This window comes from Pseudophryne corroboree, chromosome 10 (assembly GCF_028390025.1).
Source record: "Pseudophryne corroboree isolate aPseCor3 chromosome 10, aPseCor3.hap2, whole genome shotgun sequence".
In the NCBI taxonomy this organism is placed as follows: Eukaryota; Metazoa; Chordata; class Amphibia; order Anura; family Myobatrachidae; genus Pseudophryne; species Pseudophryne corroboree.
Genome location: NC_086453.1, coordinates 357,776,862 through 357,788,186, shown reverse-complemented (window position 1 = coordinate 357,788,186; position 11,325 = coordinate 357,776,862).

Below are 11,325 nucleotides of genomic sequence, written 5' to 3'. Positions count from 1 at the left end.
GACATAAACATGTTCCTACCACCATATTAACAGATTTGCATAAGTGGGTGAGCATGCAATGCCCTAGTTTGGAGGATTTTTTTTTTTTAATACAAAATAATATGTTTAATAAGAATTCCAGTAGATCCAGAATGAACTTATGGATATCCAATGTCTTTTCTCTATCCTCAAAAAAATTGATGGCTTCCATTCCCTGTAGATGAATCCTGATGGCGTAGAGGGATTTGATGTCTATACTGGCTAGCATTTGATCTTTGTTTAGTACAAGGTTGTTTATCCTTTTGATGTTAGGCTTCCTTGAGATATAGTTCTGTGGGCCATAGAACAACATTGCATCCTTTATCCGAAGGTTTTATCAAAAAATCAAGCCATTCTCTGATTTTAATTAAGAGCTTTCTTTTCTCATTATGATTGGGAATCTTATATGCCCAAGATCTGCTTGTCCTATTTATTAGAGTATTATTTATGTAAAAATTAAATTAATATACTCACTTCTGAGCAGATGTTTGTTTAGGGGGTACAATGGGAATTTCCTTTTGCATTTAAGTCATGGATCAGAAAATGTTGGTCTCGGTGAAGCTCCTCTAAATTATTCCATGGCTTCAAGTTCCTCAGCAGAAAATAATAATTCATAGGTAGAAGAAGATTCTGAATGAGAAAACCAGCTGTTGGTTTGCTAATATAGGGGTAGATGTATTAAGCCTGGACAAGTGATAAAACAGTGAAAAACAAGTGACATTGAGGATATCGACACCACTTCCCTTTCCTCACTGCTCAAATCCCTTCTCTCTCCTATACTGTCTCTCTCATGCCCTGAACAAGCCACTTCCTATACAATTCTTTATTTAATTCTGCTTGTAACTCTGTCACTCCACAAATCACAATTCACCCTCACAGATCAATACCTGAACCCCGGCACACCAAATGCTCCATATATCTGCAAAAATGCTCACGTACTGCTGAGGAAGACAGTGGAGGAAGTCACGCTCTAAAGAAGACTTCCTCCATTTCAAACGTATGCTCTCATCCTTCAGTGCTGCACTTTCCCTTACTAAACAGTCATAATTCAATAACCTCATCTCCTCCCAGTATTCAAACTCCTGGTGCCTCTTTGACACCCTCAACTCCCTCCTCTGTCCTCTCCCACCTCGTTTCCCCTCAAACTCTGCTCTTGAGTTTGCCACTTACTTCATTTCCAAAATTGATTATATACGTCAGGACAACACATCCAACCAAACCATCAGCAAACAGCCACCTCCTCCCCCTTGCCATTCATGCCCATCCCTCCTACCAACTCTGACATCTTTCTCCCATGTATATAGATAGGAAGTCATGGCCCTTATATATTCACCCCCCCTCCACCTCCCCACTTGACCCTATCCACTCATGCCTACTCCGCTTCCCCTGTCTGTTCCCAACTTGCCCACTTCCTCAATCTCTCACTCTCATCTGGCACTGTCCACCTCTGCCTTCAAGCATGCACTCATCTCCCCTATTCTAAAAAAAACTTACCCTTTATCCACACACTCTCTACAATTATAGAACCATCTCTCTCCTCCCTTTTGCCTTCAAACTCCTTGAACGTATTGTCTACAACCGCCTTACTGCCTTTCGTTCTTTCCACTCACTGTTTGACCCTTTCCAGTCTGGTTTCCATCATCTCCACTCCACTGAACATGCCCTCACGAAAGTCTGCAATGTCTTACTTTCTGCTGAATACAAGGGCCACTTCTCTCTGCTCATTCTCCTTGACATCTATGCTGCTTTTGACAATGTGGACCCTCTGCTCCTTCTGCAAATCCTTCACACCCATGGTCTGCATGATACTGGCTTTCCTCCTTCCTCTCTGACCGTTCCTTCTTTGTCACCTCTCATGATTCCACCTCCCCACCACTTGCATTAACTATAGGTTTCCCCCAAGGTCTGTTCTAGGTCCTCTCCTTTTCTCTCTCTATACGTCCTCTTTGGGTGAGCTCATTAGCTTTTATGACTTACTATAGCATCTAAATGCTGATGATACTCAAGTTTACCTTTCCTCCCCTGACCTCTACCCTGCTCTCCACACTCCTGTATTCAATTTTCTCTCTGCTATAGGCTAGTACACACTAGACAATGCCGATATTGGCGACAATGGGAACCTAGCGTGGAGCCGGCATCGTCTAGTGCATACAGGGGGGGCGTCCGGGGGAATGATGACCATGCTGCATCTGCAGCATGCCTATTGTTCACTAGGTCCTTCCTCGTCTGTACATGTTCAGACAAGGGAGGGTGTCATTAACAATGCACACGAGCACGCATTGTTAATGACATTTAGTGTACACACTGGACGAGATTGTGAAATATCTCACTAAGATCGACAATTCTGAGCGAGATCTTTCATAATCTTGTCTATTATGTATGGGGCTTATCTCTTCCTGGATGTCAAAAACAAACAATTTTCTCCACAGAAAGACAAGGAGAAAAAGAGAATTCACCACTTTTGTGGGTGACTCTTTCAGTATTTAAAACTTAACTTTTAATTTTTTATTAGCTTATAAAGAATTTTTAAATACAGCCAGTTCTAAAAAGATTCCACTTGTCTCCTATTATAGGGAATACAATTGAAATGTGATTTACTTGTGGTCAATTGGGTGAAAATATAAATTGATGCTGGGGTTTTATTGCACAGGGAGAATTTTCCTATGCAACCCCATAGTGCTTTCTTAGTTGTTGAGATTTATATATATATATATATATATATATATATATATATGTGTGTGTGTGTGTGTGTGTGTGTGTGTCTCCTACAATATATACAATAAATGTTGCCAAGATTTCAGAGAGCGATGTATATATATATGTTCAATAGGGATAAAGTCTCTGCGCCTTCAGTGCTTTGGTGTGGAAATTTCCATCTGTGTATAACAAATAATATATGCGTACCAGAAATATGATCAAGTTGTGCCTGTGGTGGTGTCTTTAATTGGTAGTCTTCCCTTGTCCTCTTACTCCATGTATGAACACCCTCAGCGAGGTGTTAAGACACAATTTACATAGGCAGAGAGGGAAGATTTGTGTCAGCAAAAATGCTCTTAATATTATAAAATGACTTGTGACTTATTTGTGCCAATATATAAATTTTTTTTTATATAAAGTGCTCTGTGCCTATAGTGTTTCAATAAACCACTATATTATATGTGATTTCTAATAAAATCAGAATCACACCCGAGTGGCTAAAAATAAAAAAGGAAGGTAATAACTCACTCCTTTTAAGAATGCTGCTCCTATAAGGTAATCCTTGACAAAGTACAGTACCTCTAAAAAGAAAGTTTTTTTCTTATGGAAAAAAACAGAAAGAAAAAGGAGCTGATAGTGTGATATAGTTTTTCACAATTTTTAATCACACACATACATATAAAAAATGGAATCGTACAATTTAAAAAGTATTATCAAGCTTATCTGTTTTACAGGTCGTTGGAGAGGTAGTGGAATCTGGTCCAACGCGTTTCGTCCCTTTAACAGCTTTTGTGGGACTTCCTCAGGGGTTGCAGTGCATCACCCTGCATTCCCATACTCTTTTATACCCTAAAACACTCCTTTGGAGCACACTTCCGGTCACTCGCGACAGGAAGTGACCCGTGCGCATGCCCCTATATATATATATATATATATATATATAGTTTGCTCTGGGGTCTGGCACTCCATAGTGATAAGTATAAAATGCGCCGGTGCCCTCGCTAGTAATAGATAAACAAGCATGGAGGGCATGGAGGCGCGGCACTCAGCTTCTCAGTAAGTAAAGAGACCGACACGTTTTGCCGATGTCAACGTTTCAATGTGTATTCACATTTTCGTCAGGACAAAGAATAAGACAAAATTACATACCTTTTATAACCAAACACCATGTGCACTGCAGCCGTGGGGAACGGGACCAAACACCCGCCCCCTGGTCGCCTGATACTGATGTCATCCGTAGATGACTGTTCAAACGTGATAACCATCACCATAGTTACTAAAAACAAAGCACATAACACAATGACTGGATTGTGATATATAGTTTCAGGATAATATTAGGATAAATATTAATTCAAGTTAATAACCCTAATAGGCAATCATATAATGCATAAATGAAAAAAATAATAAATAAACATAAGATGAAAAAATTATAGCGGGCAGACTAATGAGAAACATGCATGCTGCCGGTAATGGACTTAGTTATCTCAAAGCAGCATAAGCGATGTTCTCATTCAAACCTCTGGGGCTAATAACGTCCAACAGGTGTATCCACTCAGCCTCTCGTCTCAATAGTTTTAAAATTTTGAAATGTGATTTACTTGTGGTCAATTGGGTGAAAATATAAATTGATGCTGGGGTTTTATTGCACAGGGAGAATTTTCCTATGCAACCCCATAGGGCTTTCTTAGTTGTAGAGATTTATATATATATATATATATATATATATATATGTGTGTGTGTGTCTCCTACAATATATACAATAAATGTTGCCAAGATTTCAGAGAGCGATGTATATATATATATATATATATATACATACACACACACACACACACACACACATATATGTATCTTTGGAATGTACTTTTATCTGAGCACAGTTGCTATCACTCCAAACTTGATACTTTGTATATTTTTAACTTACACACAGTTATGAATATGTAACGATGAGTATCAATTGTGGCACTTTCTTTATACTGTATATACAACAATTACACTCATGTCTTGTTTAATTGGATATCGCATGCATTGGTTTGCAGAATTTACACTGTGGGTAGAGATATAGACTAGTGCCGTCTATCCCGTAACCTCTGCTGACTTCCCATGTGTTGACACATTAAATGGGAGGTGAGAGGGTTAACGGGACAGCACCAGTTGAAAGGAGAAAATTGGCGTTTCTGCTGTTAGGTTACTGTCGGTGTTCGGTACTCTGTTATCCAGATGGTCATTGCAGAGTGTCCCCCACCTCTGATCCCCAATGAAAGAGCACTGAAATACCTTAGGAGATGTTCAGTATGTGTTCCTGTCTCAGTTCAATTCAGTCCCAGTATTAGATGCCAAGATTTGGTCTCTCTCTGCGCCTTATGGTGAGATCCATGTGCACTGCATGGAATCCCGAATGTGACATCGGGATGACAAAAGAGATGTGGACGTATGTTTCACCCGTAATTGGGCTTAATTCGACATAAAAAGACAGATTAGAAGACAAAGAACCAACACCAGAGATAATAGGGCACCCATGTGGTGAACTAAGTGATTTGTGTATTTAAGGGAGGTGATAGTAAATAGGAACAGTGGGGTGCTTAATAAATAAAAAATTATATTCCTCCCTGGAGATAACTCTATCCACCAGGGCATCATCCAACATATGTGGTAATTCTCTCAAAAAAATGATTGTAGGATCTCATGTCCGTTGTTTATAGAATTCATTATTACTTAATTGTCTGGTTGTCTCAATAATATAATCCTTCCTGTCTTGCACTACCAGGCTGCCCCCCTTGTCAGCCTCCCTAAATATCAGGGAAGTATCTTTCATGAGATCCCTCAAGGCTTTCTTTTCCCACTTATTAAGGTTAGATGTGACTTTCTTATTTGTTCGATTCCCTTGCTGACATAGATGTCTGAAATCTTCCAGTGTGGTCTTGTAAAAACATTCTACCATAGGGCTCTTGTAAGTAAGGGGATAAAACTCAGATTTGCATCTAAAGTTACTCCTTCTAACATCAAAAAGTTTAGTAGAAATATCCGTCATAGGACTGGAATTTTCCTTCAATAATTGTTGTAACATTTTGAGGGCGGGGTCATCATTAGAATCCAAAGTGATGGCCATTCCCTCTGTTTTTATGTTGATTCCTTTCTTCAGCCCCGTGTCTCTACCTTGAGATCGCACATTAAGGATAACACTCATTTTCTCCAGTTGATACAAGATTTTGTTTGGAAAGAGACATATGCTTTTATGACTTTAGACGTACAAAGTCTCCATACTAATATTCCACATGATTTAGGTCGAGAAGCAATAGCATCTAGACTGAGAGCTGATTGCATTCTCTTGGAGAGACACAGGGCTATTTTGTTGGATGCTATATCTATTATTCTTCAACACAACTATTTTTTATTTATGGATACATTTTATTTACAGGTGATGGGTATGGCCATGGGGACCAGGTTTGCGCAAGTTATGCCAATCTATACATGGGGGTATTTGAGGATACCAATGTGTGGGTCGGGGACTTTGGCGTGAACCTGGTCCTCTATGGCCGCTACATTGATGATCTTTTTATTATTTGGGATGGGGATTCACTATCAGCACTACAATTTGTTTCTTATTTCAATTCTAATAATTTGAACATTCAATTTACTCACTCCTTTCACCATTAACTTCCTGGACATAACTCTAGAAGCCAGGGACGGAAAAATGTATACCTCCAATTATAATAAGGAGGTTGCTACTAACTCCTATCTGCACTATCAGAGTGCTCATTACCCCCCTAGGAAGAGGAATATCCCAAGGGGACAGTTCTTGTGTTTGAGATGAAATTGTATGGAAAACGTTAAATTTATCTAACAAGCCGATTCCATGATGGAAGCATATAGCAAAAGAGGTTACCCACTTTCACCCCTGAAAGAAACTATTAAAGAGGTTTCTGATCTAAATAGTGATGCTCTACTCAGAACAGATAAAGTAGAAAAAAATAGAATCCATAAAAGCAATGCTAAGCAAGAAAATGTAGCTTTTATATCTACATTCAACAGTGGAAGTATGCAGATTAAGACAATTGTTTGTAAAAATTTCAGAATTCTCAATCAAGATGCTCTTCTCAGAGGTCATATATCAGATAGGCCCAAATTTATTTTTAGGAAAAATAGATTTCTTAAAAATATACTTGCCCCTAGTTTCATTAAGAAAGTAATCATACGAGAGAATGAAGAGATCCCGAAAGAAAACTGGTTACCATTTAGGCCGAAGGGGTTTTTGTTGTTGCGGGGTTACCAGTTGTACTACTTGTAAATACACGTCTAGAAAAAAATGCATCTTTCTGTTATAGATTTAGAAGAATATGAGCTCACTAGCTTTATTAATTGTGACACAACATATATTATATACCTCTTATCCTGCAGTTACAATCAGAGATATGTTGGACACACAACAAGAAATATAAAAGTGCGGTTTATGGAGCACCACCGAAATATTATCAATAAAGTACACACACATAGTGTTTCAAGGCACTTTAGGGACTACCATGGCGGTGACCCAGGTTCTCTTCATCTGGTAGCAATTGAACATGTTGAGGTGACAAAGAGAGGTGGGGATCGCTATAAAACTCTATGTAAACAGGAGTTATATTGGATGTTTAAACTGAACACCATTTTCCCATCAGGGTTAAATTAAGCAGTTGAACTCAATTCAGTGCTGTGACCTTTTGTATATTTGTGTCATCCATTCTTTCCTTCCTATATATGTAATGTGTTATTCTTTATACTATTTTACTTTATTTTATTCTATATCATTTTTGTGTTTAGTGGTTGTTATGCAGAACACACAATATTAAAAATGTAATTTACAATACCAATACAAAACATATGATAATAAATGTTATAACCAATATTTCAAGAGAAAGCTATTAATGGTTCATTATTTTTTAGCATATAAATTTAGGATATAAAGTGTATTAGGCATATATATTGGAATCAAGTAATATATCCTCTATTATTAGACCCATTAGCAATACATTGGTTGATTTCATATTAATATTTTTATGTGATGCTGGCTGGCATCTAGCATTGTATGTGTTTGTATGTATTTTTAGAGATTAATTTTATGTGATAATAAATATCCATATCAGAGTGAACTGCGCAGTCCCCGTTTTTGTTTTTTCTTGTAGTTCTATAATAAGGGTTAAAACCAAAGACCCTTTTGGGATTGCTGCATTTGTCTGTAGTCAATCACAGCGCCAGGTGTTTTTTGGCTCTTTAATTTCTCTATCTATACCACATCTCTTGGCAAACGAATCAACTCTTTCGGATTTCAGTACCATCTGTATGCGGATGATACTCAAATCTACCTATCCTCCCCTGATTTGTCACCATCTGTATTGGGCCGTGTCACTGAATGCCTTTCTGCCATTTCATCTTGGATGACATCTCGCCACCTCAAACTTAATATTTCCAAAACAGAATTAATTATATTTCCACCGGCCAATAGTAGTTTCCAACCTGATATCTCTATCACTGTTAAGAACTCTGCAATCTCCCCTACCCCACAAGCTCGCTGCCTAGGTGTCATTCTTGACTCTGAACTGTCCTTTGTTGCCCACATTCAATCTGTCTCAAGATCATGTTACATATATCTAAGAAACATATCCAAAATACGCCCTTATCTTACACAAGACACAGCAAAAACTCTAATCCATGCTCTCATTATCTCCCGCATTGATTATTGTAATAGTCTCCTGACCGGTCTTCCCAAACATAGGATCTCACCGCTACAATACATTTTGAATGCAGCTGCAAGGCTAATCTTCCTTGCCAGACGTTCATCGTCTGCAGATCCGCTCTGTCAGTCCCTCCATTGGTTACCGGTATTTTACCGTATTAAATATAAAATACTTTTACTCACATACAAGGCTATTAACCAAACTGCACCAACATACATCTCTTCCCTCATCTCAAAATATCTCCCTACCCGACCTCTCCGCTCTGCACAAGATCTACATCTCTCATCCACACGCATTACTTGTTCACACTCAAAATTACAGGACTTTATCCGGGCTTCACCCACTGTGTGGAATGCCCTCCCACGCACAGTAAGACTCGCCTCTAGTCTCCAAACCATTAAATGTTCCCTGAAAACTCACCTCTTCAGACAAGCCTATCAAATTCCAGACCCACCCACATAAACTTCAGTGCTTCCCTATCTAATTACATCCTCTGTAGAATATTCATAACATCACATATCTTGTCTTTCTTTAGTCTCACACCCTCTTGACACTTGGATAACTTTGTGGGGTATCATCATACAACCCATTAAGAACCTAGCAATCTGGTGGACCATTATGCAATAGGTAGCATCTATCCTTGTGTACCTATGCCTATTTCCCTATAGATTGTAAGCTTGCGAGCAGGGCCTTCCTACCTCTGTCTGTCTGTTTTTACCCAGTTTTGTTCTATTACTGTTGTTCTAATTGTAAAGCGCAACGGAATATGCTGCGCTATATAAGAAACTGTTAATAAATAGTAAATAAATAAGAGCAGTAAACAGTTATTTTGAAACATCAGAAATAGACCCTGAGCTAAAAGAATTTCTAATGAAGGGTATACAGTTTATACTTGAACATAATTATTTTTTATTTAAGGTGACTTCTTCATTCAACTTAGAGGCATGGATTCAACTTAGAGGCATGGCCATGGGTACCAGGGTTGCCCCTAGCTATGACAATTTATTTTTAGGACTTTGGGAGGAGGAGTCTGTTTGGCGTGGCAAATATGGGACAAGCCTGGAACTATGGATATGTTACATAGATGATGTGCTTTTTATCTGAAGGAGGAGCAAAGATGAATTAGTTGAATTTTTCACCTATCAATACAAATAATTTTAACATTAAATTAACTATTGATATTGAAGTAGAGTCTTAATTTTTTAGACATAACTATCTACATCAGAGACAATTAAATACACTCAAAAACTTACCAAATACCAACTGATTGTTTATCATACATCCATGCAGATAGTTGCCACCATAGGAACTAGTTAGCGTCTATCCCGATTCGTCAGTTTAAGAGGCTAAGGCATAACTGTACTGAGGACATTGTTTTTGATTTTCAAGCAGGAAATATGAAGGATTCCTTTTTATCATGTGTCTATGTCAAAGATAAGGTAGAAAAAATCTTGGAAGTAGCTAAATCTACTAATAGAAAAGTTCTGCTATGTGTAGATAAAAAGACTAAAGATGCAAACAGCAATTTTCAATGGGCTTTTGTCACAGATTATAATGCCTATCACAGAGAGAAAGAAAAGGTCTTCAGGAGACATTGGATGACCCTGAAACTAGATCCAGTTATAGGGTTTCATTTGTCTGAAAAAACGGTACATATATATAGAAAATCAGGGAACATTAAAACCCAATTATTAAAAAGTATATACCCAGGGGCATGGCTTGGCAGGCACTGGAGAAGGTCATGTGCTGGCTTAGCTCCTGTGGCTCTATCTCAAAATAGCCCATTTCTCCACACCCATGGGACATATTTACAGTGCCCCTTCTACTATTAGATGTCCGGGGATGCAGGGTGTGCGGCAGGCAACTCAGAGTAATTTCCGGCCCTCTCTAGATCACTGTGCCTCCCTATCCTTCTTAATTTGCTGTCGTGTTCCACAACAGACTTCCAGAAGCAGAGGCCCGGTGGCAGATGTGGCGCTACCCACCTGCCGCTGAGACTCGCGCTGCCCAGTTGACAACATCTATCAAGGAGAGAGAGGTGTCTGGTGGCAGCTTCGTGGAGCTGGGGATGCCTGGAGAATCTCCCTATCTGCAGCAGCAGCTCCTGGTGGCCACCTTGGTTGGGGAAGAACTTGCTTACTGCCTAGTGCTGTGCAGGTAAAACTCACTGGTGGGCCTGTGTAATATCTCTGCGCTCCCTACAATTCATGCTAAGTTTCTGTAAGTTCTGTCAGCTGCTGCACACTCAGGAGGAATCTCTCCTTCTGCACCATATTTAAATTGCATTTTCGAAACCTGCTCACACCCTATCTGTAAAACCTATAACAGACTGCTGGAGTGGAATAATTGAGCCTGGCTCTCCCTCTTGTGGCCCATTGGGAATATTGCATACTCAGGAATATTATTGTTCAGGCACATATCAGGGCTGTGATTTCTCTTGCTGCGGAGCTCCCTCACATGGTGCATACCCACAGCTAGGTTTCTTGTTTCCAATAATGGCCCACAAGACTCCCTAGTGGACGCCATGAATATTAAATGTTCTGTTTTCAGCTGCGGCAGCATCATCTTCGTCCTTTGACACTGCTCCCACCATGACCATGTTTTAGACATACCACGTAGAGGGGAATGTGTTGTGCGACCCTACCTTGACTACATTCAGCCATTTCTCACATACCATTAATACTTGCCTGATACCGGTCCTGCTTGTCCCGACTCATGCCGAAGCAATGCAGCTCAAGAAAAAATACTAGATCCTCACCCCAATCTTCGCGAATTACAGCACTTATCTCTTTATTCAAGACTCCTATCAGTGATCAAAATCCACTTCCACCTGAGACCACTATGACAGTCGCCCAGATAGAAAGTGGGACTGCAAAGTAACAGCACTTCCCCCCCC